This window comes from Setaria viridis, chromosome 8, assembly GCF_005286985.2.
Source record: "Setaria viridis chromosome 8, Setaria_viridis_v4.0, whole genome shotgun sequence".
Classification (NCBI taxonomy): Eukaryota; Viridiplantae; Streptophyta; class Magnoliopsida; order Poales; family Poaceae; genus Setaria; species Setaria viridis.
The window spans coordinates 12,396,770-12,405,554 of NC_048270.2; positions in this window are offsets into that span (position 1 = coordinate 12,396,770).

Below are 8,785 nucleotides of genomic sequence, written 5' to 3' on the forward strand. Positions count from 1 at the left end.
AGAAACACCAATGAAGAAGGCGACAATCAGGAATCAGCAGCTGGCGTCATCATGGTGTTCATCTTGCCGATGGAGTTCATGGCTCCTGCCGATCGGGACGACACGACGAGGATGGAGGAACAGATGGCGCAATTGGCTTTGGAACCAATGACAACCACCTTTGAGAAACCCGAAGATGAAAAATGGCAACACCTCAAGGCTCTATTCCTCAAAGGACTCGTCAACGGATGACCTGTCACTAGGTTACTAGTAGATGGAGGCGCTGCAGTCAACATCATGCCGTATGCCATGTTTCGAAAGTTGGGCAAAAGCGATGAGGATCTGACCAAGATGGACATGATGCTCAAAGACTTCAAAGGCAATGTGTCTCCTGCCCGCGAGGTTCTCTGCATCGACCTCACCATCAGCAGTAAGACCCTTCCTACTACTTTCTTTATTATTAATGGCAAAGGGTCCTACAACATGTTGCTCGATCGTGATTGGATACACGCGAATTGCTGCGTCCCGTCAACAATGCACAAATGCCTCGTACAACGGATCGACGACAACATCAAAATAGTCACCGCCGATTCCGCCTACAGTGTTGCTGCGGCCGATACGCAGCAGTGGAGCTGCGAACATGTCAAGTGCATATCCGGTAGGACTTGGGACACCGATTTCCTAAGAGTGTCCGATTTTGGCCTACAGCCGATCCGAGCAGTCGGCTCTAAAGATTCAGATTAGATGGATCACTTCGTCCGAGAAGATGGGAAGCTTGGGCACGGGTTTATGTGGGCTGATTCATTGGAGATGGTAGATTTAGGTGATGGCACCAAACCAAGGCCGACGTACATTAGTGCTAGCCTGGATCCCGAGTACAAGTGTAAATTGACAAGTTTATTAAAAGAATTTAAAGATTGTTTTGCTTGGGAATACCATGAGATGCCTGGTCTAGACCGGTCCATTGTTGAACACCGGTTGCCTATAAAACTAGGATATCGGCCGTATCAGCAGCCCGCACGATGATGCAATCCTAAAATTCTACCTGATATAAAGGCTGAAATTACGAGGTTGATTGAAGCAAGATTTATTTGGCAGTGCCGTTACACCGAGTGGATATCTAATATTGTACCTGTATACAAGAAAAACGGGAAGCTACATGTGTGCATTGATTTCAAGAACCTTAATCAGGCTACACCGATGGATGGGTATCCAATGCCAACAGTCGACGTTTTGATAGATGCCACCGCAGGACATAAAGTCATCAGTTTCATGGATGGTAATGCCGGGTACAATCAAATATTAATGGCTGAAGAAGATATTTCGAAAATGGCCTTCAGGTGCCCGGGCCACCTTGGTTTATTCGAATGGGTAGTAATGACCTTTGGGTTGAAGAACGCTGGTGCTACATATCAACATGCTATGAATTATATTTTTCACAAGCTTATTGGTGTACTGGTGGAAATCTACATCGATGACGTTGTGGTTAAGTCAAAAGGATATTAGGAACATCTGACTGATTTGCGAGAGGTGTTGGAGTGCAAGAGGAAGCATGGTTTGAAAATGAACCCGAACAAGTGTGCATTCGGCGTGTCGGCTGGACAATTCCTAGGATTCATGGTACACGAGCGCGGAATAGAAGTTAACCGGAAGATCATAGCCGCTATCAACAAGGTGGTTGCCCCGCAGAATAAAACTGAGCTACAGTCCTTAATCGACAAAGTCAACTTCATCAGAAGATTTATATCCAATTTGTCCGGGCGTATTCAAGCTTTCACTCCTCTATTGAAGTTAAAACCCAATCTAGAATTCATGTTGGGAGAAGAACAGCGAAAAGCATTGGAAGACATCAAGCAATATCTGATTTTGCCACCTGTATTAGTCCCGCCGCAAGTTGACAAGCTGTTCAGGCTATACCTATCGACCGATGAGCGGGCTATCGGATCGGCGCTGGTACAGGAGTTCGAAGGAAAGGAACGGGTAATATATTATGTTAGCAGAAGACTTCTGGACACCGAAACAAGATATTCCCCGGAAGAGCGGCTGTGATTGTGTCTGTATTTCTCATGTACCAAACTCAGGCACTACCTGTTATCGGCAGAGTGCATAGTCGTGTGCAAGGATGACGTGGTAAAGTACATGCTATCATTGCCAATTCTGAAAGGACGAATCGGAAAGTGGATCCTAGCTCTGTCAGAGTTTGACCTGAGGTACAAATCAGCCAAAGTTGTCAAGGGTCAAGTCATGGCCGATTTCGTGGCTCAGCATTGCTAGTCAGAAATCGCTATCGTTGAACCAGTTCCATGGACTCTATACTTTGATGGTTCTTCGTGTGGGGCAGGGTCAGGAATAGGTATCATCCTCAGATCACCTCGGGGGGCAAGTTATGATTTTTCTCTACCGATAGAAGCATCCGCGTCCAACAATCAGGTGGAATACCAAGCTGTCTTAAAAGGTATTCAATTATTGACAGAGATCAAAGCCGACGCGGTGGAAATTTTTGGGGATTCCATGCACATCGTAGGTCAATTAACGGGGAGATCTAAATGCAAAGATGATGTTTTGAGGATTTACTACGAGGATTGCCTCCAACTTTTAAAAGAATTCAAGTCTGCAGTTATTGAGCATATTCCAAGAAATTACAATGAAGAGGCCAATAGGCTTGCCCAACATGCGTCTGGGTATGGGCCGATTCAAGGCGCTATGACTCTGGAGCTCGCGGCCGATGATTGGTGAAAGAAGATCGCCAATTACATGAAGGATCCATCCAAGAAAGTGGATCGGCGAGTGCGTTTTCATGCTACGAAATATGTGCTACTCGAAGATGATTTGTTCTACCGAACAATTGATGGAATTCTGCTCAAATGCTTGGGAATGGAAGAAGCAAAGATCTTGATGGGAGAAATCCATGAAGGCGTGTGCGAAGCTCACCAATCGGCTCATAAAATGAAATGGATGATTAGAAATAACGGGTATTATTGGCCGACGATACTCGAAGACTGCTTTAAATATTATAAAGGGTGTCAGGACTGTCAGAAGTTTGGCAACGTGCAGCGTGCACCAGCCTCGGCTATGAACCCCATAATCAAGCCATGGCCGCTCAGAGGTTGGGGAATAGACCTCATCGAACAGATTTATCCTCCATCAAGCAAGGGACACAAGTTCATATTAGTGGCCACTAACTATTTTACCAAGTGGGTGGAGGCAGTCCCATTGAAGGCCATGACATCGGTCGCTATGGTCGATTTCGTAAGAGACCACATTGTTTATCGGTTCGGTATCCCTTAGACCATCACAACTGATCAAGGGACGATATTCACTTTAGGAGAGTTTGAGGAGTTCACTGCCGATATGGGAATTAAGTTGTTGAATTCTTCTCCGTATTATGCTCAAGCTAACGGTCAAGCCGAATCATCCAATAAGGGGATAATCAAGTTGATCAAGAGAAAGATAGAAGAGCAACCTAAGAAGTGGCACCTGTGTTTGACTGAGTCTTTATGGGCTTACAGGATGGCCTGCCACGGGGCCACTAAAATATCTCCTTCTCAATTGATATATGGTCACGAGGTAGTATCACCTTGGGAATTAAGGATGGGGTCAAGACGCACTTCGCTTCAAGATTAGTTGACGGCCGATGACTATTCCCTCCTCATGAATGGGGAGCTCGATGATTTGGCAAGTCAGCATTTTAGGGCCCTGATCAGCATTGAAGAAAATAAGAAAAGGGTGGCCAGGTGGTACGGCAAGAAGGTCAAGGTCAAGCAATTCTCCCAAGGAGATTTGGTATGGAAGTTGGTGCTACCGATAGGGTCTAAGTATCCCAAGTTCGGTAAATGGTCGCCCACTTGGGAAGGGCCGTATAGAATCGACCGATACGCTCCGGGAAATGCGTATATACTGGAGACTATCGAAGGAGGGGAATTCACAAAAGCTTTGAACGGAAGATATCTGAAAATATACTATCCTAGTATATGGGTGGGTGCGTAACTAACGATAGGGTGCATCAAAGTGACGAGGCCAACTCCTATTGGCTCCTGTTGGCATAGCCGATGTAAAGTTTTGAAAACATCGCCTTAAGGACGAAACATTCGATTAATATGGCCGATTTCTTATTCGGTACAAATGATGGGGTACATGGACGACACGGTACAAGTCACCCTTAGAACAAAAAGTACCAACACACTTATGGACCGCGCTTTTTCTTAATCTCCCTCTCAATCCAACCTAATTCTATCAACAGGCGGATGCTCTTTTCTTCCAGATCCTCCATGGTAGCTTCAACCTCGACTTGACGAGGGAGTGGGTGGTTCCTGTTGAGAGGTGGTTGGGATGTCCCCGCCGCGGCGTCCTCAAGGGCGACTGGGCGAGGGAGTGGATGACTCCTTTCAGTTGGCGGCTGCCTGGAGCAGTTGGTGTCGATATGGTCGTAGATCTTCTAGCTTTAGCGGGAACATGATCCCTGAGTTCTTCGCGATGAGCCCTGATCAGATCTTTGTCCGCCTACGACAATGGTTCATCGGAGTGCATGATCTCGATCGCTCATTCTAGGCCAGGACTAAGGCGTCTCGGCTCAAAATTAGCAAACAACTGCTCACAGACAGATTGATCAAAATGTTAAATGGGGGAACAGAGAATGGAGGAAGATTTCATACCTGTTTGACGGAGAAGGAAGAGAAGGAAGAAAACGAAGAAGACATCTCGACGTCTAGTATGGGGGTATGGGAATCAAGTCACTGGAGGAAAAGAGGATGGGCGATGTGAACATCTTTGGAAACGATACGGGGCCTCATACTTATAGAAGGAATAGGGCGAGGGGTTGGTAAGACGCGTCCCATCGGAGTAAAAGGGTTAATAAATGAAAGGCTGCTGCAAAGGACGATTCAGGTTTAAGTCCACACGTCAACGGCAGGAGGACATTAATGTTTTTACAAGGCATTCAGTACTTTTACAATTTACCCAAGAAGGGCATTAATGGCCGCAATCGCTCGCTGCCTAACCTGATCGGCTGAGTCTAAAGTTCGCTGGTTGTCATTGGCCGATCCAGGGACTTCTGGCATATGGCGATGGAGCTTGATTGCTTCGTGGGCCAGGCTCTGTCTCTCTTGCTTCAATTCGGCGATGACAGAGGGGAGGTCTTGGAGTCTTTTCTCTTCAACAGCTATGGCTTTGGTCACCTGCTCCATTTCCTTGGCAAGCTCTGCTCTTCGACGTTTGAGGCGATCTATGGCACCAACGATATCTGGGCGAGAGCTTTCAAGGAAGTTGATTCATTGATGCACCTCTTGAGCTCGATGCTTGTAGGAGTCTTCCTCCTTGTGGGCTTTTGCTAGTTTGGCGCGATCGGCCATGTGGCACAAGGCCCTAAACACTGGGATCCGCATCGACTCAATGTATGCGGCTGGTGCCAGAGCCTCTTCTGCCTCCTCCGGAACTCAGCCTCTGATTTCACTGAGAAGTTGCCAAATCGGCAAGACGTCTTCCACTAATTGGCCGATGTCGTCTTGGAGGAGGGTCCGTATGCTCTCAAGCCTGGCGCGGACGTCATCGGGGATTGAGCTCAGTGTGACTTGACGTGAAGCGATCTCCTCATCATCAGAAAGTGCGACCGCAAAAGAGAAAAGACTGTTGTTGGGGGTATCTTGTTCCTGCGAAAGAATAAGAAATAAAAATACAGATTAGCCGATGGTAATGGGAAATTGGCCGATTTGGGTGACAGGTTTCTTACTTCTTTGAGGCGGATTTCTTCTGCTTTTCTCAGGAGCTAGCGCGATTGGTTCATTAGAGGAAGAAGATTCCATGATTATCGGTGCCCTGCTCGGGCCAGCCTCCTAGTAAGGTACAAGAAGCGGATTTTTGTAAATATAATGCAAATGATTAAATCTGATGATATATAATAACCGCCGTACCTCCGTGAGTCGCCTGGCCAATGGTTGTTGGAAAGGTACAATCGATGTGTCCAGGGTAGCCTGCATCAAAAACGGATTAGCTTTTGGTTAAGTATCAAAAATTGAACTAAAAGACTCTCTACCTCGGTTGGAGGAATTGCTGGTGTTCCGGTTTCCGCCTGGAATGTAGCCGATTGCTGCAGAGATTGCACTGGGGTGATCTGTGCAGCCTGATAGAAAAAAGTTAGTATCGGCAGAATACCTAGAAAGATGTAAGGTGTACGATGTTACCTGAACAGCTTCTACCAGCAGCGATGCAACAGCCGCTCCAGCTTCTATAGCAGCTTGGGGATCAACTTCCTCGATAATAGGTAGAGTTGGCGCAGCTAGAGATTCAGCCGATGTTGCCGCCGATTGATCGGCCAACTCTATACGAGCGCGCACTCAGTGGCTCGTCTTCTTTGAAGAAGTTTTCTTTGACATCTGTTTCGATCGGCCGGTGGTAATGTCATCAATGGATGGAGCATGATAGCCGATGAGTGGGAATGGTGTGTATGGGTTGCGATTCTCTATCGGCCTACCACTCCGGCTGCGCGTCGGAGGAAGTCGACTTTCAGACTGCAAAAGGAAAATGAGGATTAGTAGTAAAACTTGTAACATAAAAGAAAGTGATATTGAAATCAGCTGAGAAAGGAGCATGTACCGCTACGTTTGCGTCGATGTTGTCAGGATCCAGATCATTGCAGTATGTCGCAGGGGATGCGCAAAAGAGATGCTGCTTCCATTCTGCCCACCATAGCTTGAATTGTTGGACAGCAAAAGGAGCCACTATCCAATTGGTCAGGTCAATGGTACTGGAGTCCGGCACCACACTACACAGCCGATTATAGTCAAGACCCTTGGTGAGCTCATCCTGGAATTTTGCACGGCCGGCGAAGTAAACTTGAATCGGCAGCTGACCGAGGCCGAATTGCCGTGCTGCAACTGATGGGTTGTAAAACTCATAAGTTGGGGTATCCTTCCCCAAAAAGAAGTTCGCCGGTAAGATCCCTGGCTTGATCAAGGCGTCCGTGAGATCGTTATCAAAGGTGTTGGACATCGAATCATAACAGAAGGGGAGCTCAAAAAGCGGCTCTGTTCTCTGGTACGGGTACCAATTGGTAGTTTCTTCACTAAAGCAGTTGTAAAAGCATCTGAAATACTCGGCTATCTGAGTAGCGGTGAACGGGCAACCAGGGAAAGCTGAGGCTGCTTCGCCAAAACAGGTACATCGACGTCTTACAGTGGGGTTTTCCTCTTACTCAATGTTGGGGAATGTCATGGTCTCTATTTGCTGCTGAGAGATTTTGGTCATGCACAAATTGAGCCAGAGGGTGATGAACCACCAGGGGCCACCAGGGTTTCCAATTGGTTCTCCCTTTGACAGTTTGGTGCCGATGTAGTGCAACATGTGGTAGGCCAATCCTAGTAGATGTTTCCCGAGAGGGATGGTGGCTCCTCTTGATAGGGCTTCAGCCAGAGCTTGTGTGTTAGAAGAAGGGCCGACTGCTCTGCCATAGAAAAGATGTTTCTCCAGCCACATCATCAAGAAGGCCGCGTATTCTCTCTCTTAGATTGTCCCGGTCTTCATGTTGTTTTTGATATACCCCTTCCACCCGCCGATTCCTTTTGTTTTTAGCCAATGGGTCGGCTTGACCAGATAATTGAAGGGAGTATCGAGGGAAGAAATGTCAAGGCCAGTCCATATCACAACATCGGCCAGAGTTGGGGTCATGGGTCCGTGCCCGAAGAGAAACGCATTGAGAGCGTTAGACCAGAAGTAGGAGGCTGCTATCACCAAGGGTTCATTTCTCTCCATCTGGGACAAAGATAGATTGATGCACTAGCCGATTTTTCGTTCATCCCATAGAACTCTCTTGGAGTTGGCTATTCTTTGGTACCACTCCTTCCAACTGGGAGTTTCATTCGGCTAAGATCTAAAAGTGCCCGACCATTGGTCTAGATTAATAGGCGACTGCTTAAACGGAATCCTATGGGTTTTCAAGTTGATCAGATCGGTTGGGTCTGGGTTCCCCATAGGGCATAAACAGATGAGACTAGGAGCCAAGAAAAGGCGGATGGCGATTTGGTGTCTGATCGCCTAAAAAGGTAGAAAGGGAAGAACTAAGAACGGATCTAAAAAGATGCGTGGACGGTAAAAAGGAAAAAAGTTTCAAAATTCTTACCTCTGGGATGAAGCCCATCGTCGTTGATGGGATCGCCGGTGGAACCGCTGTCGCCGATGGAGTTGCCGACGGGGCTTCTGTTGCCGATGGATCCCCTGTCGCCACTGATGGAGCTGCCGGCGGAGCCTCCGTTGCTGGTGGATATGCCAATGGCGCTGCCATTGAGGGGATGAAGTAGAATGTGGATGAAAGGAAGATCGCCGGAGGATGCAGTTGGAAGCCAAAAGGGCGCCGGGAGAAGATGGAAAGTGATGCGCCGGGAAGGAAGTTACCGAGCTCCTGGAGAAGAAACCGCAGGGCACGCCAGTATTTAAAGGCGGTCCGAGAGAAAGGGTAAAGGTGGGATTTTTACCACGCCGTCTACACGAATTTCAGGGGAGCGGTTGTCTCAGGTGCCCGGTTCGAAAAGATTGCAATCATCAGGTAGAAGACCGTGAAACAGAAGGAGATTTTTTCCGCGTTTGTTTCGGAGGAGAGGTTAAAAAAGAATTTCGAACTATAAGTCATGTTTTACTCCGAAACTGGGGGGCATGTGTTGATGCCAGATTTTGACACGTATGGGGTCGGCGTCAAGGAAGGAAAGGATTGGCCGATACAGTGGATTAAAATGTTATGATTGGGAATCAGCAGATTGGTGCTACAGTTGGGAATCGGCCGATTGACGCTATAGTGTTTTGGCAGACGGAGTTGGTGGAG